Source organism: Delphinapterus leucas, chromosome 1, assembly GCF_059928025.1.
Source record: "Delphinapterus leucas isolate spDelLeu-1000000601 "Yukka" chromosome 1, BTC_Dleu_Yukka2, whole genome shotgun sequence".
In the NCBI taxonomy this organism is placed as follows: domain Eukaryota; kingdom Metazoa; phylum Chordata; class Mammalia; order Artiodactyla; family Monodontidae; genus Delphinapterus; species Delphinapterus leucas.
In genome coordinates this window covers 168644357-168667406 of record NC_143129.1, presented here as the reverse complement: position 1 = coordinate 168667406, position 23050 = coordinate 168644357, and the positions used below count along the sequence as shown (strand labels likewise).

General features: G+C 46.1%; 1 protein-coding gene across 4 annotated transcripts in view; it reads right to left on the bottom strand.

Moving 5' to 3' along the window:
* PTAFR (platelet activating factor receptor) overlaps window positions 1–19984 on the bottom strand; it is a 38006-nt gene extending 18022 nt beyond the window's left edge. Inside the window, exons 1-2 of one of the 4 annotated variants that reach the window (XR_016388102.1) lie at window positions 18539–19984; window positions 9384–11265 (exon numbers count right to left, since the gene is read on the bottom strand). The gene's annotated coding sequence lies outside the window, so the exon portion shown is untranslated. Of the gene's footprint in view, window positions 1–1472; window positions 2124–5233; window positions 5348–9383; window positions 11266–18538 lie in introns of those variants that run through there. The other 3 variants (XM_089897825.1, XM_022551960.2, XM_022551961.2) reach the window with 3 other exon arrangements.
* Window positions 19985–23050: the final 3066 nt, after the last annotated feature.

Genomic DNA, 23050 nt, shown 5'->3' with positions numbered 1-23050 from the left:
CCTACCAAACTGTAGAAAATATTTGCAAATAATATAAGGGATTAATATTCAGAATATATAAAGAACTCTTACAACTCAATAACAACAACAAAAAATTATAAACGGGCAAAGGACTTGAAGAAACATTTCTCCAAAGATATACAAACGGCCAACAAGCATATGAAAAGATGGGGAGGGATGGATTGCGAGTTTGGGATTAGCAGATGCAAACTATTATATATAGGATGGATAAACAACAAGGTCCTACTATATAGCACAGGGAACTATATTCAATATCCTGTGATAAACTATAATGGAAAAGAATGTATATATATATATACACACACATATATATATAACTAAATCACTGTGCTGTAGAGCAGAAATCAACACAACATTATAAATCAACTATACTTCAATAAGCTAATTTTTTTTTTAATTGCCAAGAGGCAGGGGGGAAAGAAAGCATATGAAAAGATGCTCAACATCACTAATCATCAGGGAAATGCAAATCAAAACCACAATAAGATATCACCCATTAGGATGGCCTCAATCAGAAAAGCAGAAAATAACAAGTGTTAGTGAGGATGTGGAGAAATTGGAACACTCACGCACTCACTGTCAGTGGGAATATAAAATGATGCAGCCACTATGGAAAACAGTGTGGAGGTTCCACAAAAAATTAAAAATAGAACTCCCAAATGATCTAGAAATCTCATTTCTGGGTATATTTCCCCCCAAAAATTGAAAACAGGATCTTGAAGAAGTAGTTGTACACCCAGGTTCACAGCAGCACTAGTTACAATAGCCAGGAGATGGAAGCAACCTAAATGTCCATCAACAGATGAATGGATAAACAAAATGTGGTATAATGGAATACTATGCAACCTTAAAAAGGAAGGAAATCCTGTCCTATGCTACAACATGGATGAAACTTGAGGATATTAATAAGTGAAATAAAACAATCACAAAAAGACAAATATTGAATGATTCTACTTATATGAGGTTTCTAAAGTAATCAAACTCACAGAAACAGAAAATAGAACGGTGGCTGCCAGGGGCTGGAGGGAGGGAGAAACAGAGAGTTGATGTTCAATGTGTACAGAGATTCAGTCATGCAAGATGAAAAAGCTCCAGAGACCTGTGGTGTAACATGTGCATATAGTTAACAATACTTTAAAATTGTTAAGAGGGCGAATTCCTCTTACATGTTTTTTACCACAATAAAAACAATTTTTAACGGGTCTCAGAGATGGCAGATTTGAAAATACATTGTATAATTTTTAACTTGGAATCATATGACTCAGCTTTTTTATTTAATGGTTGTGTGACATTTTGTAAGACTGCTTCCCCTCTTTGGGCCTCATCTATAAAATGAGGACAATAACACATCTACCCTATAGAGCTTTTTGTGAGCACCCGGCAAGATAAAGGATATAAAGTATTTGGGAAAGGACAGTGGTTAAGACCACAGACTCTGGCGTCAGACAAACCTCCATTCAAATCCTGTCTCTGTCCTGGCTTCACGACCATGGTCAAGCTTATCATTCTCTGAGCCTCAGGTCCTTCCCCCGTAAATGGAGCTGATAATATTTCAAGCACATAGCTCCCAGCATGGTGTGAAGATTCAATGAATAATGTAACACAGTTTCAGGTATTCATGATCCACAGCTCTAAAAAGCTGTATCTACAGGAAATCCAGACATCAGCTGATTAGATCAGATCAAATGTTTCTCAAGATAGCACCACTGTCATTGCAACCGTTCACATCTAGCTCATCCCAAGTTTACCCCAGCTTGAAGCCACCTATATCAAGCTTCCAGATATATCATTAACCCTGAAAACTTCTGGGAACCAGTCACATCTTTTTATGGCAGCTAGAGACAGTTGGCAAAATGCTATCAGCCAATTCTCGCCCAAGACAATTTCACCTCCATAAGCCTCTGTTCATTCATCTGTTTAAAAAAAAAAAAAAAAGAATCCTAACACTACATCATAGCATTTTTGTAAGGATTAAATGGAAAATGCCTGATCTATAATAAGAGCTCAGTGAATGCTAGCTACTGTTAGTCTTACTTCTCTGCCCCAGAAAGGGTTAGAGGCGCCACCTTTGGTTCCCGTAACAAATCACACTGCATTATAATGGCTGTTGATTTCTCTTTCCCTTCTGGGCTGGGAACTCCCTGGGTACAGGTCCTCAGGCATTACACACACACACACACACACACACACACACACACACAGGCATTACACACACACACACACACACAGGCATTACACACACACACACACACACACACACACACACACACACACAGAGTCACATTGTCCCTCATCCTTCACTTCCAAACCTCTCACACCAGCTTCAGCCACTCCCAGCCCTTAGATTCCCTGGGACCAATAACACACCATAGTTCAGGGACTTCCCTGACGGTCCAGTGGTTGGGACTCCGCGCTTCCACTGCAGGGGGCACGGGTTCAATCCTCGGGGAACTAGGATCCTGCATGCCATGTGGCGAGGCCAAAAAGTATAAATAAATAAATAAATAAAATAAAGGTTTAAAACACCATAGTTTAATCATTTCCCTTCTGTGAGTCCTAGTTTTCACATCAATAAAACGGAAATGATATCAACATTGACCTCACAGTATAGCTTTGAGGTTGAAAGCAGGTAAACTTCTAACATGCTCAATAAATGAGTTACCTCCTATTCTGGCCTCCCCTGATGCTTGACATTTGTGCCCTGGCTTGGCCATGCCTCTGTGCTTCTGGTCATATCCTCTAAAAATTCCCCTCATGGAGTGGTTTCATTACCATTTGTCCAGGAAACAGAAGGATTTGAGGGGCAAATAAAGGGAGCAAGTTTCCTGACCTCTGGGGAATTCTGCACTAGGCTCTACATGGTTTCCAGTACAAGGAGGCTAGCACCACGCTAGGTACATTTATTGGTGGATGAATGGAGCTCATTGTCTGGGAAGAGGTCAGGGACAGGGTCTAGGGCCCCAGAGATGGGGGATGGCCTGGGCATCAGAGTTTCCCAACTTTCCTTCTCACTTGGGGCCCACCTGATCCCAGGTTTATATATTATATTGATGAGACTCAGTCTCTGCTCATCTGATCTAGGACATCCCTGTGGAGTTGGGGGACCCTGAGCCTGGCCTGAGTCTCTCCTTCTGGGTCCAAGATACCCAGGTAGTATCTGTCTGTGAGTCACCCTCTCCCACTTCTTGCCTCCTGGAAGTCAGCCAGGGCAGAGAAGAGGAAGCACCCAAGGAGGTGCTTCTTCCTCTGGGCTTCCCCAGCAAGGGCACACCTCTGTTATACCAGGAATCATTCTGACATCTTCAGGGGCTGGCCCAAGGGAAAATGTAGGTTACAGGACACAGGCCCTGCGGTCACATAGACTCAGATCTGCACCTGGCTCTGCTCTTTCCTAGCTTATCTTCAGCCCTTGAAGCCTCTCTTTCTTCATTTGCAAAATGGTGATAATAGAACCTTCCTCATAGGGTAAGTTATAAGTGCAAAATGAAGCAACTGATGCCCAAGGTTATTGATCAAAAACTGTGAGCTCCTCCCCCCGCCTCAGAAAATGTTTGTTGAATGAATGAATGAATGAGCAAACAAATCAGCAATGTACCAAAGCAGCCACATATCTCCTCCTTTGGAAGCAGCAACCAAGGGTGGCTGAAGAGAAATACGAATTACGATCAGGAATTACGATCAGAGGATCTGGGCTCTGATCTCAGCCAAGCCACCCACCACCTAGAGTGAGTCTCTCCCCAGTTCTAAGCCTTGGTATCTTCATCTGCACACACCCCTCCCCAACCAAACCTCAAACACTATTGCGAAAAGGAAGATGGTTGGGCGTGGTAAAGGGTTTGGTAAAGAGTAAGGCATTTGGGGAATTGAAACGGACTTTATAAACTGTGAAGAGATCTGCAGAAATTTTTGACATGCTTCTCCCATCAGCCAGCTGAGCTCAGCGCCAAACTTAGACCCTGAAGGTCCCCTCCTGTAGAATTAAGAAGGGGGGAGGGGCTGCCGAGTGGTGATCTTCCCCCCACATAGTCTCCCCCACCACCATCTCATTCACACACACACACACACACACACTCTAAGCACCTGGAACACAGCTGTGTATTCAGTCAAGAGCTAAATCAGAGCTTCCTGAATGCTTGGGGAGAGACTCGGCTGGTCCCCTCATTCTCTACAGGTGAGCAGGTGTCTGGGCAGCAGCCTCCATTCACCACACCCACATCTGGACCTGCCAGTGAAGGACAGGGGCTACCAGCCTGTGCTCTGTCCCTACCCCCTGGAACCTGCTGGGGAAGCAGGTTGTGAGCCAGGCACTTTGTACCAGCAACCTGGTTATCCTCTTCATCATCCCCCTGGAAAAACCCAGCATCTAGTGAATTCCTAAGTACGCAGCGCCGTACCAGACCCTTTACCTCTCCTGATCTTCAGGCTGGGGAGACAGCGTTATCCTCATTTGACAATTTGGGAAACGGAGGCACAGAGCGGGGATGTGACATGGTCAAGGCCACACAGCTAGTAAAGCAGATGCCTTCCAGCCCCTGAGATCTAGGTAGCCCCCTCTCATCATCTTCGCCACCTCCCAGTGAGGTCTCTGAGGTCACTTCAGCACCGCCTTGGCCTTAGAGAACCAAAGAGGGAAGTAAATTCCCTGGGAAAGTTTGATCACGAGGAATTCCTTTTAAGCAAGAGCCTCTGGGCCTGAAGAAGATGCCAGAACATTCCCTTAAAAGCAGAAACACTGGGACTTCACTGGTGGTGCAGTGGCTAAGAATCTGCCTGTCAATGCAGGGGACAAGTGTTCAAGCCCTGGTCCGGGAAGATCCCAGTTGCCGCAGAGCAACTAAGCCCGAGCGCCACAACTACTGAGCCTGCGCTCTAGAGCCTGTGAGCCACAGCTACTGAGCCCGCGTGCCACAACTACTGAAACCCACACGCCTAGAGCCCAAGCTCCGCAACAAGAGAAGCCGCCGCAGTGAGAAGCCTGTGGGCTGCAACAAAGAGTAGCCCCTGCTTGCCACAACTAGAGAAAGCCTTGCGCAGTAAGGAAGACCCAACGCAGCCAAAAATGAATTAATTAATTAATTTTAAAAATTAAAAATAAACCCCAAAACAGAAGCACTTGTTTGCTTAGGCACAGTCTAGGGGCCATGACCTTGGTCTCCCGAGGACATTGTCACACACCTCCTCCTGGCCTGGCCAGGGCTGGGACGCCTCTTACCTGTCCCGGGGCAGCGGCCGCCTCTGTCAGGTCTGAGTATCTGTCTGCAGCCCCGGCCTCTGTGCTGTCTGGAGTCACAGAAGTGAGGAAACAGAGCACGTCCCTGCCAAGTCACCCACAGGAGGAAACGTCATGACCCCAGGGCCCCTCCACAGAAACCTCAGAGTTGGGTCACCCAGGCCCTGGGCGCTGCTCGGAGGTTTCTCGCAGAGAAAGGGGCGGGGGGGGGGGGGTGGGCAGCAGCCACCGAGCAGGGAGCTGGGGAGGAGGCAGAGGAGAAGCAGACAGGGAGAGAGCAAGAGGGGTGAGAGCGTGCATTCGAGACAGCACAAGTGTGAGGGAGAGGGGAGAGGAAACGTGAGCGAGAAAACAGAATAAGAGAGAGAGTCAGGGGAAAGGAGAGATGGAGGGAGACAGGCACACACAGAGAGACAGACAAACGTAAACACAGAGAGAGAGAGCATGAGAGGAATGAGGAGATTTGAGGACAAAAACCAAGGGAGTTACAGAGAAAAAGATGAGACAGTAAGAGCACCTGTGTGTGTGTGTGTGCGTGCGTGCATGAGCATGAGAGAAAAGACAAAAGAAAGGGAGAGAAGGAGGAAAGGGAGAGGCAGCTGGAATATAAAGAGGATGAGGAGAAGGGAGGAACTCGGAACAGCTGCTGTGGTCAGTGCCATGGCCTGGCTGGGCTCCCCTGGTGACCAAGGAGCACCAAGACCAAGGAACCGATGGGGACAGAGCCCTGCGGGGCTGGGATTGCCGGGGAGGAAGGCTCTCAAGACCCGGGGCAGGAATTTGGCAGCGAGTGAGTTAGAGGGAATAGGTGAGGGTGAGTAGGTGTGAGCAACTGAGCAGGTGAACGCAGGTGAGTCTGTCAGTGAGCCTGTGTGTGTGTGAGTGTGCGTGTGTGTGTGTGAAAGTCCGGCGGTGGAGGCTTTTTGTGTGAACAGAGGTGAGAGATGGGCCCAAGCTCCCTGCCTCAGTTTCCAGTCTATTTATCCACTCATTCATTTAACCAATAAACGTTTATTGAGCCCCGCAGGCACCGGGCACTGCAGAGGACACTGTCTAAGGAAGCAAGCCCCTCAGCTGAGAGCCAACCCAAAAGCCTCCTACACAGGGCGGGAAACAGGTCTAGACAGGACCGGGGTCCCACAACAAGGCAGGTGCAAAGCAGAGGTGGTAGTACGGGCTCCTGACGCCCCATGCAGGGTCTGGCCTCAGCTCTGCCCTGGGTGTCTGGACTGGCCCCCTCCTGCTCTTTGGGACCCCACTGCTGCTCCTTATCAAAGCCAAAAATGGACCTCAAAGGACAAACCACCTTTAACATGTGAAGAACTAGAGCTAAAATCTGCCCCCTCCCCCAGCTGCACCCCATCACACATAGGTGGAAACACTCAAACCACCTAAGCACACAACCCTTGCACGCTCACGTACACTCAGTACACACCATCATGCAGAGATACCCCGTCATAATTACATCTCCCTACTCACCTGCACATTCACAAGCTCAGGTGTCACATCTGTCATGCCCTCACTCACAACTGCCCAGCGTCACCTCCTTCCTCGTGCTCATTCACACACTCTCCTCAGATCCTAAGATGTGGCCCAAGCCTCCTGGGAGGGACTTTGAAAAGGCCCAGTTTGGTCATCCCTTCTCGTCTCCCTTGGAGGCATTTTGAGCCTTGAGCACCTGAGACAGGAGAGAACGTGGTGGTCTGTTTATCACGTTCAACCTTCACACAAACTATCCACCAGAGCTGAGGCCCTAGCTCTGCTCCCCAACCCAGATCCTCTTCTCCCAAACTGGCTTCACCTTCTCAGCCATCCCCCAGCCACCACATTCCAGAGGCACAGAGGGACCTCCAGGATCAACCTTGACCACAGACTGAAGGACACCTGGCTTAACTTCAGGCTCACGCCTGGTTTTCAATAGTCCCTCATGTATGTGCATGGAGCAATCGCAGTTCAGCGCTCTTTGAGATTCTCAATAATCAGGGCAGGTAGGCAGAGGTTATTATCCACATTTTACAGATGAGGAAACTGAGGTTGACTCCTCTCTCTCACACCCACCTCATTCTGTTACCAATTCTGTCAGTTCTACTTTAAAATATATCCAAATCTGAATCTAATAAAGCCTTTAGATCCAAACTTCAGTTTGTAGGAAATACAGGCAACAGAGGAACAAATTAAAGGGCATTTCAGAGAAGCAATCAGCCAAAACCAGAATGTGAGACCAGGACAAGCTACAGGAGAACTGACCCGGTTCCTTCGACAACCACGGCGGGGGGAGGAATGGGGAGGGGGTTTTAATCTAAGAATCCCTAGATTAAAAGAGACTTAAGAGATATAAAAATCAAATGCAGGGACTTCCCTGGCGGTCCAGTGGTTAAGACCATTCTTCCACCGTTCCATCCCTGGTCAGGGAACTAAGATCCTGCATGCCGTGCAGCGCAGACAAAAAAAAAAAAAAAAATCAAATGCAACCTGTGGGTCTTGTTTGGAACCCGGATCAGTCAAGTCAACTGTAAAAAGATACATGTATCATTTAGGGTCCTGGAAAGAGATGGCACACTCAACGTGGGCAACCTGAGGAGGAAGGGATTACTTAAAGAGACGCGGGCAGGTCTAGAGAACCAAAAGGAATAGTGTAGTCGTCCAAGGCTGCCAAGAGTGGGGTGCCCTTTCCATCTGAAGGGCTGAGGAGAGGGGGCAGTTGCTGGAACACAAAGAGGGTAGCTATTTGGAAAAGGCTGCCTGACAAGAGTTGTGATCTTGCATAGGCAGTTGTAGCTGGTCGTCAATGACCAGGCAGAGGGGGAACCAGGACATAAATACCCGAATCTCTCTCTTCTTCCACCCTCTGGTTTCTTACCAGTGCCTCCCATTGGCTGAGCCCAACCAGAAGCAAGGGAGATGGATAATGTTGTCCATACAGATCAGCCTCTGGGGGCACAGAGTTGGGTGGAGAAGGGTGGAGAGTGGATCTGGAGGGGAAAACAAGATATCCAGGACAGACACATTTGAGAAGAGCAGGGAGAATTTCATATGGGCAGGATTTTAGATGGTTCTAAGGGATTTAAAAAATTTTATTAGAGCATAATGGTGGTGTGGTTATATAAGAAAATGTTCATATATATGGAAATATTTAGGGATGAAATTACAGGGAAATGGTTTAAAATATTACAGTAAAATGAGGGGAGAGAGAGAGAGGAGGGGAGGGGAGGGAAGGGAAGGATGAGAGGAACGAAAGAAAGAAAAAGAGAGAGAGAGGCAAAATATTGAATCTAGAGAATGGGTATTTTGTAGGCTGAATATGGTCCTCAGAAATATCAGGTCCTAATCTCTGGAACCTGTACATGTTACCTTATGTGGCAAAGATTTTGCATGTACAATTGAATTACTGCTCTTGAAATGAGGAGATTATCCCGGATTATCCAACTGAGCCTTAATGCAATCACCAGCACCTGAGTAAGAGACGAAAACTTGATACAGACAGAAGAGAAGGCAATGTGGCCACAGAGGCAGAGTGATATGGCCACTAGCCAGGAATACCAGCGGCTACCAGAAGCTGGAAGAGACAAGGAATGGCCTCTGCCCTAGAGCCTCTGGAGAGAACGCCAAAAAGAAAAAAAAAAAGAAACTGATTTTGGAATTCTGGCCTCCAGAATTGTAAGAGAATAAATGTGTGTTGTTTTAAGCTGCCAAGCTTGTGGTCATTTGTTACAGCAGCTGTAGGAAACTAATACAGGTGCACAGGGATTTATTATACTCTTTCCTCTCTTCTTGTGTGTTTGGAAACTTTTCTAATAAAGTTGTGTTTGTGCATGCTCAATTCACAACACTACCTATGAAATAGTCTTGCCAAGGAAAAAGAAACAGAATCAGCAAGTTCAACTACCAGTTTACAGGAAACAGAGAAGAGGAACAGATCATAGGGTACCCTCAGCAAATTCAGACAGCAGTGAACGCACAGAACAAGCAACCTGGTTTCTTCAACAAATAAATTATAAGGGAGAAAAAAGATGACGGAAGAACCTATAGATTATGAGAATTAAGGGGCATAGCAACCAAATTGCTATGTGTGAGCCTTTTTGGGATTCTGATTCAAACAAACTAGACAGAGAGAGAGAGAGAGAGAGAGAAGCAAAGGAAGAGAAACTTAGGAGACAATCAGAAATTTGAACACATCAGATATTCAATTATATTAAGGAATTAATGTTGATGGTTAGGTTAATGACTTCACAGTTATGTTAAAAAGAATTCTTATCCTTTAGAGAAACATATGAAATATTTACCGATGAAATTATGTATTTGGGATTTGCTTCAAAATAAAATGGGACGTACCTCAACTGAAAAAAATGGGTTGATAATTGTTGAAGTTGGCTGATGGTACGTGGGGATCCATTATACCATTAAGTGCACTCTTGTATGTATTTGTAATTTTTTATAAGAAAAGGGGTTTTTTGTTGTTTGTTCTTTAAAGTAATTCAACAGTTGTTTAGATTTTAGAGGTGAGAACAACAGTGAAAAAGAAAATTGTCTCAATGCTATATAATGAATAACTGTGTCTTGGGATGGACTTTTCTTATGATAGCGTCTCATTAGGATGTTAGATGCTGTATCTCATACAACATAAATGGAAGTAAAAAACATTGTAACCTGGAAAATTCTGTTAAATGAAAGAAAAGAATAACAATAAAGATGCTGACGTCAATGATGTACAAACTGAGTGTGAATAAATTAGTCTCATGAAACTTGAGAGTGTAAAGAAGCACTCTCAAAATTATAAAATAGTAAATTATTGTCCAAAATGATTATGTCAGTAACCAAAAGAATAAATTAAACTGAATCACTTTGCTGCACACCTGAAACTAACACAACATTGTAAATCAACTATACTTCAATTTAAAAAATAAAATAAAATAATTTAAAAGGATGAATTAAATATTATAAGCAGGCATTTGACTCTAGCAGTCATTCTCACCAGGGGCTACTTTGCCCTCCAAGGACATTTGTCAACGTCTGGACGCATTTTTGGTTGTCACAAGTGGCAGGGGAGGAGGGGACTGGGGTGCTGCTGACATCTAGTGGGTAGAGACCAGCAAGGCTGCCAACCAACCTACAATGTACAGAACAGTCCCTACAACAAAAAAATTTCTTTGGCTCAACATGTTAATAGTGCTGAGGTTGAGAAACTCAGGATTATATCATCTACATTCTAAAGAGTTTATATATTCAAGTAGGCTTAAAAAAAACCTTTTGACGGAATTTCCTGCAGGCCAGTGGTTAGGACTCCAAGTTCTCACTGCCGAGGACCCGGATTCACTCCCTGGTCAGGGAACTAAAATCCCACAAGACATGCAGCCAAAAAAATATATTTTGGGAATCTTATCATCAGGAAAATAAGGGATTGCTTATTTAAAGAGTGGCCTTGGGACTTCCCTGGTGGTCCAGTGGTAAAGAATCCACCTTCCAATGCAGGGGACACTGGTTCAATCCCTGCTCGGGGAACTAAGATCCCACATGCCGCAGGGCAACTAAGCCCGCGTGCCACAACTACTGAGCTCTCACGCCTCAACTAGAGAGCGCATGTGCAGCAAACTACAGAGCCCACGTGCCCTGGAGCCCACGTGCCACAACTAGAGAGAAGCCCAAGCGCCCCAACGAAAATACTCCTCGTGCCACAATGAGCCGCTTGCCGCAACTAAGACCCGACACAGCCAAAAACATTAATTGATTTTTTAAAAAGTTATGAAGATTGGAAAGGAAAAGCAAAACTGTCATTTTCACATGCAATATGATTTACAGAAAAATTAAAGCAATTCCATGGACAAATTATTAGAATCAACAAAAGACTTCAGCAAGATTTCTGGATATAAAATCAATAATAAAAATCAATCATGTTCCAGGAATTCCCTAGCGGTCCAGTGGTTAGGACTCGGTGTTTTCACTGCCATAGCCCGGGATCAATTCCACAAGCTGCACGGCACAGCCAAACAAACAAACGAACGAAATCAATCATGTTCCTGTAAACAAGCAATAAACAGAAAATGTCATTTTCAAGACACAATTTATGATACCAAGAAAACTATCTTGGCCAAAGATACGTGTAAGGTCTTGATGGAGGAAATTATAAAATTACTGAAAAACAACTAAGAACTAGATGAATGGATAGATGTAAAATATTCATGCACGGGACTGTCAGTATCATAAAGATGGAAGTTCTTCCCAATTTAATCAATAAATTCAGTGCCAGCTCAATCAAAATCCCGATAGATGTTAATTAACTAGATGGTGGGAATCCTTTTACAATGTTAGGGTTAGGGTTAGGGTTTACTATGATGTACACCTTAAATATCTTACAATTGCATTTGTCAATTATACCTCAATAAAGCTGGGGAAAAGATAGCATATGTAAAGCACTCAAAAAAAAAATCCCAATAGAGTTCTGCAAGGAACTTTACAAGCTGATCCTAAAACTCCAAATGAAAAAGCAAAGAGCCAAGAAATTTCTGAAGTACAATGAGAACATGCAAACAATAAGGACACATGATAGAATTTCCCCTATGATGTATCGAGTCTTATTATAAAGTTATAGTAGTAAGACAGGGTAGTATTGAGTATTAACAAAGGGACAAGCAGATAGACCAAAGGAATAGAATAGAGATCCCAGAAAGAGAGATCACAAATAGAGATCACACATATGGAACCTTGATACATATGACAGAGTTGCTATTACAGATCAATTAAAGAAGAGTAGATCTTGGTGCAAACCACTGGCTATCCATTAGGGGAAAAAAATAATAAAATTAGATTCCTACCTCGCACTATATCCAGAATTAAATTCCAACTGGCATAAAGACCTAACCATGAAAGGCAAAATATAAAAAGCTTTGGGAGAAAATAGGGGACAATATCTTTATGAGCTAAGGGTCCGGGAAATTTTCTTAAATTAAGACATAGAAATTATAAATAACAAAGAAAACTTTGATAAATATGACCATATAAAGTTTAAAACTGTGTAAATCAAAAGATACTATAAAAATAGTAAAGAGACAAGTCACATACCAGGAGAAGATATTTGTATCATATATATCAAAGAATTTTCAGGCATAACATAATATAAATTTCTAAAAATCAAAAACAAGACAAGCCCAATAGAAAAATGGGTAAAAGAAGAAGTAGGCAATTTACAGAAGGAAAAGGCTGAAGGCTAAGAAACCATAAAAATATGGTTAACATTTCAAAAAATCAGGAGTTCAAATTAAAACAACCAACCACCAGATTGGAAAAAATGAAAGTCTGCCAATTCCAAGTATTGGGAAGGATGTAAAAAAAAAAATAGAAACCCTGGGCTTTCCTGGTGGCGCAGTGGTTGAGAGTCCGCCTGCTGATGCAGGGGACACGGTTTCGTGCCCTGGTCCGGGAAGATCCCACATGCCGCGGAGCGGCTGGGCCCGTGAGCTATGGCCACTGAGCCTGCGCGTCCGGAGCCTGTGCTCCGCAACGGGAGAGACCACAACAGTGAGAGGCCAGCGTACCGCAAAATAAAAAAAAAAAAAAAAGAAAGAAACCCTCATTACACTGATAAAAAGAAACTACAAATGGCACCACCATTTTGGAAATTAATTTCATAATAAAGTTGAAAATGCACATTATTCCTAGTTACATACTGGAAATATTAATATTTGTATGTTTCTCAATGTAATCCTATACATATGTAAAAATGAACAGAGCTACATGTAATAACCTGGACAATAAACATAATGCTTAACTAGAAAAGCAAGTTGCAGAAGGATGCATACAGCATGATACTATTTCCTAAGACTTTAAACATTATTATTATTAGTGGGCACACTACACTACATATGCGTCAACATATAAAGACAAATTCAGGTTATGATTACCTCTGGGGAGAGAGGGAGGGAGCAGATTTAGTGAAGATACACAGGAGATTCCTATTATATCTGTAATATTCTAGTTAACTCAGCAGTAGGTGCACGGGAATTTGTAATACGTATTTATATATATAACCTAAGTCTGAGATTTGCCTAGATAATTTGGAGAATAAGTCAAGAAAATGCCACATTGTATATCAAGATTTACTATAAAGTTGAAGTAATTAAGATAGGATGGGGAATTCCCTGGCGATCCGGTGGTTAGGAGTCTGCACTTTCACTGCGGAGGGCCCAGGTTCAATCCCTGCTCAGGGAACTAAGATTCTGCAAGTCAGCCATGCACGCACTGACAGAAAAAAAGCACAAAGATAGACAAATAGCGCAAACGAACAGAAGAGAGAAAGAATCACTGGAGAAGGGGGATTACTACAAAACCAGAGGCCTCAGAACCCATAAGTCACTTGGGCAGCAGGTTCACTATGAGAGCCCTCTCGGGGATGGCCAGCCCTGATGCTTGGCAGCCCTGAATCCTCTTACTCCTCACCATCATAACCTCAGTTTCTCTCTCTGACTCTCTCTCTCTCTTTCTCATTTACTCATCCTCCCTCAAACTCTGCCTCTTAACCACTGGGCCCCCTGAGCCTCAGATTCTTCATTTGTAAAGCAGGAATGACACCGCCAACCTCATCATGGCATTACGTCTGTAAAGGACAGTGCCAGGCAGCTAGTCCTCTTTCTCCTCCCTCCTCTCCCCCTTCTTCTCCCTCATCCTCTCCCTCCTCTGGTAAGGGCTCAGTCCCACCTGCTCCCCCTCTTCACCCTGGGCACACCTTCGACAGCAGTGAGAACTGCTCCCCTCCACCAGCTTGTAAGAGGGGTCACCTCATCCTGCACTGGATCCTGAAATGAAGACTCAGGGGTGTGGTGGGGCCCCCAGGGGTGAGATAAGGGGGAGAAGATCCAGGTCCAGCAGAATCAAGGGCAAGGGTCTCCCTGAGGATTTAGGGCAGGAGTGGACTTAGGTCTTAGGTTGGAAGGAGCCTTAGACCTTCCGGCCCCACTCCTCACCCGGGCAGATAGAGGAGGGGGAGGACATGGGAAGCCCCCAGAGTCTGGGCACTGCACTTGGAACTCTTACTGCTAGACTGCCCTGTGACTGTTGTTAAAAGAGAGGTCAGGAACTCCCTGGCAGTCCAGTGGTTAGGACTCCACACTTTCATGGCTGGGGCCCCAGGAACATGCGTACAATCCCTGGTCGGGGAAAGAACATCCCACAAGCCACAAGGGCAGCAAAAAAAAAAGAGAGGTCTCCAAGGGGTAACTCGGGGGGTTTCCTCCAGACAGCAAAATTGGATGTTTTGAGAACAAGGATCAGAGGGAGTCTTTTCACTGTGTGTTCTTTTATATCTACTGAACTTTTGACTTGCTCATTTGTTACCTCTTTAAAAAAAATTTTTTTATTTTTAATAAATAATAAAGAAGTGGAGGGACTTCCCTGGTGGCGCAGCGGTTAAGAATCTGCCTGCCCCAGAGGGAAGACAGCTGAAGCAAAGAAGAACTACAATCCTGCAGTTTGTGGAACAAAAACCACATTCACAGAAAGATAGACAAGATGAAAAGGCAGAGGGCTATGTACCAGATGAAGGAACAAGATAAAACCCCAGAAAAACAACTACATGAAGTGGAGATAGGCAACCTTCCAGAAAAAAATTCAGAATAATGATAGTGAAGATGATACAGGACCTCGGAAAAAGAATGGAGGCAAAGATCAAGAAGATGCAAGAAACGTTTAACAAAGACCTAGACGAATTAAAGAAAAAACACCTAGAAGAATTAAAGAACAAACAAACAGAGATGAACAATACAATAACTGAAATGAAAAATACACTAGAAGGAATCAATAGCAGAATAACTGAGGCAGAAGAATGGAAGACAGAATGGTGGAATTCAATGCCACGGAACAGAATAAAGAAAAAAGAATGAAAAGAAATGAAGACAGCCTAAGAGACTTTTGGGACAACATTAAACACAACAATATTCGCATTATAGGGGTCCCAGAAGGAGAAGGGAGAGAGAAAGGACCCGAGAAAATATTGGAAGAGATTATAGTCGAAAACTTCCCTAACATGGGAAGGGAAATAGCCACCCAAGTCCAGGAAGCGCAGAGAGTCCCAGGCAGGATAAACCCAAAGAGAAACACACCGAGACACATAGTAATCAAATTGACAAAAATTAAAGACAAAAAAATTATTGAAAACAGCAAGGGAAAAATGACAACTAACATACAAGGGAACTCCCATAAGGTTAACAGCTGATTTCTCAGCAGAATCGCTACAAGCCAAAAGGGAGTGGCATGATATATTTAAAGTGATGAAAGGAAAGAACCTACAACCAATATTACTCTACCCGACAAGGATCTCATTCAGATTCAATGGAGAAATCAAAAACTGTACAGATAAGCAAAAGCTAAGAGAATTCAGCACCACCAAACCAGCTCTACAACAAATGCTAAAGGAACTTCTCTAAGTGGGAAACACAAGAGAAGAAAAGGACCTACAAAAACAAACCCAAAACAATTAAGAAAATGATAATAGGAACATACATATCAATAATACCTTAAACGTGAATGGATTAAATGCTTCAACCAAAAGACATGGGCTTGCTGAATGGATACAAAAACAGGACCCATATATATGTATGGGTATGTCTACAAGAGACCCACTTCAGACCTAGGGACACTTACAGACTGAAAGTGAGGGGATGGAAAAAGATATTCCATGCAAATGGAAATCAAAAGAAAGCTGGAGTAGCAATACTCATATCAGATATAATAGACTTTAAAATAAAGAATGTTACAAGAGACAAGGAAGGAAAACCAGTCAAAGATACAAAAGAAGAAAATTGCAGACCAATCTCACTGATGAATATAGATGCAAAAATCCTCAACAAAATACTAGCAAACAGAATCCAACAACACATTAAAAGGATCATACACCATGATCAAATGGGATTTATCCCAGGGATGCAAGGATTCTTCAATATATGCAAATCAGTCAATGTGATACACCATATTAACAAATTGAAGAATAAAAACCATATGATCATCTCACTAGATGCAGAAAAAGCTTTTGACAAAATTCGACACTGATTTATGATAAAAACTCTCCAGAAAGTGGGCATGGGGGAACCTACTTCAACATAATAAAGGCCATATACGACAAACCCACAGCAAAAAAAAAAAAGAATAAAATACCTAGGAATAAACCTACCTAGGGAGACAAAAGACCTGTATGCAGAAAACTACAAGACACTGATGAAAGAAATTAAAGATGATACAAACAGATGGAGAGACATCTTGGATTGGAAGAATCAACATTGTGAAAATGACTATACTACCCAAAGCAATATACAGATTCAGTGCAATCCCTATCAAATTACCAATCGCATATTTTACAGAACTAGAACAAAAAAATCTTAAAATTTGTATGGAGACATAAAAGACCCCAAATAGCCAAAGCGATCTTGAGGGAAAAGAAAGGAGCTGGAGGAATCAGACTCCCTGACTTCAGACTATAATACAAAGCTACAGTAATCAAGACAATATGGTACTGGCACAAAAACAGAAATATAGATCAAGGGAACAGGATAGAAAGCCCAGAGATAAACCCACACACCTATGGTCAACTAATCTATGACAAAGGAGGCAAGGATATACAATGGAGAAAAGACAGTCTCTTCAATAAGTGGTGCTGGGAAAACTGGACAGCTACATGTAAAAGAATGAAATTAGAACACTCCCTAACACCATACACAAAAATAAACTCAAAATGGATTAGAGACCTAAATGTAAGACCGGACACTATAAAACTCTTAGAGGAAAACATAGGAAGAACACTCTTTGACATAAATCACAGCAAGATCTTTTTTGATCTACCTCCTAGAGTAAAGGAAATAAAAACAAAAATAAACAAATGGAGAAAAAAAAAAAGAATCCGCCTGCCAGTGCAGGGGACATGGATTCAAGCCCTGGTCCGGGAACCGCAGAGCAACTAAGCCCATGCACCACAACTACTGAGCTTGCGCTCTAGAGCCTGTGAGCCACAACTACTGAGCCCATGTTCCACAACTACCGAAGTCCGTGCGCCTAGAGCCCGTGTGCTGCAACAAGAGAAGCCCCGCAATGAGAAGCCCACACACCCGAACAAAGAGTAGCCCCGCTGGCCGTAACTAGAGAAAGTCCACGCGCAGCAACGATCCAACACAGCAATAATTAATTAATTTAAAAAGAAAAAAGAAGTGGAGTCTGAGGTCAGACTTACTTATGTCTAAATCCCGCTGCTGCCTCCTAGCTGTGGCATATCGGGGAAGTTTCTTAACCTCTCTGAGCCTATATGGAAACATAGCTGCAAAATGAGGATAATGGTATCTATCTACTTCATAAAGGTATCACATAATTAAATAAGAATAATACTTGCAAAATCAGTGAGCGGTATGTCTGACTCACAGCAGGCATGTGATAAATGCTAGCCAGTTATTTTTTATCATCAGCTTGTGTGGAGACCCAGGGCCATCAGGAAGCTGCACTCAGACAGCTGGGAAAGGTGGCCCCTTGCATCATGCTCCATGATGTGACCCAGACCCCCAGCTCTGCTCCTGGCTGCCCCCCAGTACACAAACAGGGTCCAACGCGGGGGAGGTGAGAAGTGGGGATAATGCTGCTGACTGGGCCCCAGCCCCTGCCCCAGCTGAGCAGTACCACCCAAGGATCTTGGGGACCTGTTTCGGGGTGTGAGGAGTTTCTATGATATGTGTGTGTGTGTGCGTGTGTGCGTGTGTGCGTGTGTGTGTGGAGAAGTTTGTTTGCCGTGAGTGAGTGGAGGGTCTTTCAAGTCTGGGCTTCTTGTGCCCTGCAAGGGTTCATGTGTTCTGTACGTCAGTGCTATCGGTACATGTTGTATGTCTATAAGGATGTGTATTTCATCCTGTGAGTTACAACATACATCCTACAAGGGACTATTGTGTCAATTGTGACTGTGTGTATTGCGTGTAGTGGGTGGGGTCAGTGGATGTCAAGGGTCTGTTGTATGACGTGTATTTGTGAGGGGCCATGGACGGTGTCTGCGGGTGATGAGGGTGTGTTTTCTGTGAAGTGTGTGAGGGAATGCCACGTCTGTTGGTGATTGTGTGTGTTAAATGTCTATGAGGGGTGAAAGGATGTGTGCTGTGTCTATGAGTGATAAAGGGGGTTGTGTGTCCATGAGGGGTGCTGACGGCGGGGGGAAGTCTGACATAACCCAGCTGGGCGGACCCCTCCGGAGCCTGACCCGCCTCAAGGATTATGCAGAGCAGCCAGCCAAAGTAGCCAAACCTGACCCTGTCACCCAGGCCACCAGCCTCTTACCTGAGGAACTGCAGGGACAGTGGTCTAGGAGGCGACAAGAGGCCGAGGGGGAGGTTGGGGCCGCCGAGAGCATGTTTCCTGCCGGTTTCTCAGGGAGCTCAGGAAGCGAGGAAGGAACAGGAAGGAGGCAGAAGGCGGGCCCAGACCCAGGTGCGTGACTCACTTGAGGCTGCAGTCCCCGGTTAGCAGTGGCGAATGAAGGATTAGGGAAGCCCTGCCTGTAGGCTCTGCTGGGTGAGCACAAGGCCAGGAAGCCAGCTCCTTGGGTGGGGCCCCAACTCCAAGGTCACCAAGAATACTCACACCCAGCCGGGACGCGCGCGCTCTCTCTCTCTCTCTCTCTGCACATCAGCTCAGCCAGCAACACTGGGCTGGTCCATCTAATGCAGAGCCCCTCTGGGAGGAAGGGCCGGGCCTGGGCTGGTAGAGAAGGGAGGAACTGGGTTCCTGGTCTGAGGGGGAGATGGGCCCTGACCTAGGGAGGGCTCAGCCCTGTTTCAGGAGCCCGAGCTTCAGTGGGTGCTGCCCCAATCCAGCGAGCCCCACGGTGCTAGAAAACGCCCAAAGCTGCTTTCAGAAGATACCCCTGTCTGAGAGGATGCACAGCCAGTCTTGCCCACAGGAAGCCACGGTCCAATGGCTGTGACAACCTGCCCACAAGTGCCCCCAGCCAAGGAGGAGACAGCCTGCCCTCAGGGATGCCCAGTCTGTTAGGAAAGAGAAAATTCTGCCTCCTGAAGCCAGCCCCGTGTGAGGGGAGATGCAGCATCCCGGCTCTCCTGACCCCCAGTCTGAGAGGGAAGATAGATCCTTGCTCTGAGGAGTACCTAGTCTGACCATGGCAAAGCACCAGAGTTCTGTCAAAGCCTAGGACTGTGCCTGGGCTCCCACTGCGCATTCTGCACTGAGAGTTACTCCTTATCTCCACCTCCATCTCCCTGAAATATCAGATTGGGCTTAGCAGGAAGCAGAGGTGTCAGGCCACAGAGAGAAGCAAACTGGACCCTGGCATAGGTGGACATTCTCAAACACCAACACTAAGAATCTACGAGACCGGGCTTTGACTGCTGCCTCTGGTCTTCAGCTGTAGCCCGCTCAGAGCCTCAGCATCCTGGGTCAGTAACAGCCACATATATTCCCTCTGTTAGACCTGGCATGACACCTGGGCACATAATAGGAACTCGGTAAGTGAAAATCCCTTTATTTACCCAAGTTCCTGCCTGGTGTCCCAGAACTGGAAGTCAAATCCCTTCTCCACATCAGACTCAGTCGGAGAACTTGTTAAAAATGAAGGTTTAAAACAAAAGCAGTGGCTTCCCTGGTGGCGCAGTGGTTGAGTCCACCTGCCGATGCAGGGGACACGGGTTCGTGCCCCGGTCCGGGAAGATCCCACATGCCGCGCAGCGGCTGGGCCCGTGAGCCATGGCCGCTAAGCCTGCGCGTCCGGAGCCTGTGCTCCGCAACGGGAGAGGCCACAGCAGTGAGAGGCCCGCGTACCGAAAAAAAAAAAAAAAAAAAAAAAAAGCAGGTTCTCAGATTCTACTTCAAGAGAGATTCTGAATCAGCAGTGCTAGTCATGGGGCCAAGGAAATGAATTTTTAACAAGCACCCGGGTGATTCCAAGGTAGGACGTCAGAGCAGGCTTGGAGGGAGCCAGGGACTGGGCAAGGAGAGCCCCATTACCTAAGAGCTCTTTCTAGCCATGCTTACCTGCTCTGAGCCACAGGTGTAGGGCGAGGATTTTGGCATCTGTAGCAGAACCCAAGCTCTCCCCACCCCCTACCTCCCGGTGGACTGGCTGTCCCTGCCTGACGTTCCAGTGCTGGTGGGGTTAACCCAGGAGCTCGTTAAAGATCCAGCTGTCTGTCTCCTCCAGCCTGAATCCTGAATTAGAATCTTCAGGGAGACCAGAGAATGTTTTTTTGTGGGGTTTTTAAAATATTTATTTATTATTTATTTTATTTATTTATTTTGGTTGTGCCGGGTCTTAGTTGTGGCATGGCGGAAGCTTCACTGTGGCACGCGGGCTTCTTAGTTGCGGCATGCATGTGGGATCTAGTTCTCCGACCAGGGATCAAACCCAGGCCCCCTGCGCTGGGATCGCGGAGTCTTCCCCACTGGACCACCAGGGAAGTCCCGAGAATGTTTTTTAACAAGTTTCCCAGGCATCCTCCATTTTCTGCTCTTCCACCCAATCTTGGAGCAAGGACCACCCTGCCAGAGGAGGGGACGGAGAGGAGTACCCACTGTGCACCCCGCTGTGCTGGGCAGAGGGTTCCCTGATCTCCTTAACCCTCAGGGCAACAGATTTAAGAGATGATGGAAGCTGAGGCTCAGAGAAGTTTCAAGACTCCAGTCGGCCTGACACCTCCACTTGCAAGGTTTGTTCTTTCTACAATAGACAGAATCTTACTTGAGTTCACGGAACAGGGACAGAGGAGCTATTTTTACCCTCATTTTACTGAAGAAGAGGAAGCTAAAGCCCAGAGAGGCAAAATGACTGGCCAGGATTACAAAGCCAGTCAGGGGCAGAGCAGGCACTTGGCAAGGTGACTCCCAGGCCCTTCTGAGCTCTTTCCTCAGGGCCGCCGGACGTTCCCACTATTCCTAAATCAAATAATGAGGAGCATGGATGACCTCCAGCAAGGGGACAGATGAAACAGATGTGCTAGGATGAATGCAGGGCTGCAGAAAGGGAGAAGGAAATGGAGAGGGCGAACCCTGCTTCCCTGAGGTTCCAGCCAGTGCAGGCCCAGACTCAACCACGCCCCCGCCACCACACACACACACACACACACACACACACACACACTCACACTCCAACCTTCACTGGGGCCTGTGAGAAGGGCTGGAAGGGGGGGCCCAGCTGTGGTGGCCCCAGACTGACACTGAGAGGCCAGCCACGGGGGTGGGATGTCTGGACTGATGCTTTTGGTGGTTACACCTCGTTTTAAAGGGACAATTCCCACTTGACACGTGAGGAAGCTGAGGCCTAAATGCCCGGCTGCTACCCCTACCCATCTGGCTCAGCCTGCGGTAGCCCACAGGCAGCAATGAGCTGCCCTCTGGGAGGCGTGAGAATGCTGGGATCGTCCCCATTATTCACAGCAAACCACAGGAAGAGGAGTGAAGTGTCTCATCCAGCCTTCCGCTCTTTCTGGGCCCTGGTGCTCCTCCAGCCAGCCTTCCCTGCCCAAGGAGCCCCTCAACCTTGAAGGGGATGAACCAGCTGCCACGGAGACACCCTGGAGGCACCTTGAGCAACGCAGCTGGTTCAGTGCCCAATGTACATTGCCCAACGCACACCTCTCTCACGGGCCAGGTCATCGCTGAAAAGATGGCTCTGAGCAGGGTTATGGGAATGGGCTGGGACCACTGCTGACTTTCCAAGTGGGTCTGTGGCTATCGTGTGCCAGAAAGGAAACGGGAAGGTGTTAGGCCGTCTGGGAAAAGGGGATGTCACGGCTGAAACCCAAATTCCTTATTATGACTTTCTCATCTCCCTGGTCTCACCTCACCCCACTTCTCTGCTCCAGGCGTGACAAAAGGTGTTCAGTTCCAAGAATGTGCTATGCTCTTACTTCCAGGTCTTTGCACACACTGTTCCCTCTGATGGAAACATCTTCCCCTCAAGTCCTACCTCACCTATGCTGGGCAATCTCCCTTTCTTCCTTCCTTGCCAACAAGACTTTACTGGAAACAGTTGGTGTCCAGTCCCAAGGGGCAAGTCCTGGTCTAGGGCCTGCCCATTATCCTTTGCTGTTTTCCCAAATTTACAGTTAGAGGTGGTCACGTCACACATTTTGGGGCCAATGACACCTTTGGGGGAAAGTTTTGCTTCATGGATGACTTCTTTCGCTTGGCAATTGATATGGGGTGTGATGCAGTCACCACCTTCTGAAACTCTACACCTGGAAGATGACAAGCCCTCCTGAGAGGAGGGAGAAGCTGAGTAAGAGCCTGGTTCCTGAAACTGCCTGCCACCAGACTTATGTGAGAAAACAGGCCCAAATCGTTTACGCTAGTTATTCCCTGCAGCTGAAAACATCCGACTTTGAAAAGGTCACCTCCTCCAGGAAACACTCCCTGGCCGCTAAGAACGGGATCAAAGGCCCCCTCCTCGAAGCAGTGGACGCATCGTGCCTCTCATGATCTTTGCACCGGTTCACCATCCACACGCCCCAGTAGGATGCGGTCGGCAGCAGGGACCCGTGGTGTTCACCACTTTATCCCAAAGCCAGCGTATTTGTTGAGTGCCTGAGCATACCAGTAGCTGATCACTGGTACAACCTCCTGGAGGACAAAGACAGGGCCTGGCCCTCACGAGCTTGCAGAGCTCTAAGAAAGGGGTGGGTGTGTACACACACACCCTGGAGTGAGGTGGGCGGCACCTCCCTGCCCAGGACGATCAGCATTCCCTCAGCATTCCCTCACTGACAGGTGTCATTCCGCCGCCGGTGACTAAACTGTTCCCTCTCTCTGCCTCGGTCAGGTTTTAGCCAGAACCCCTCC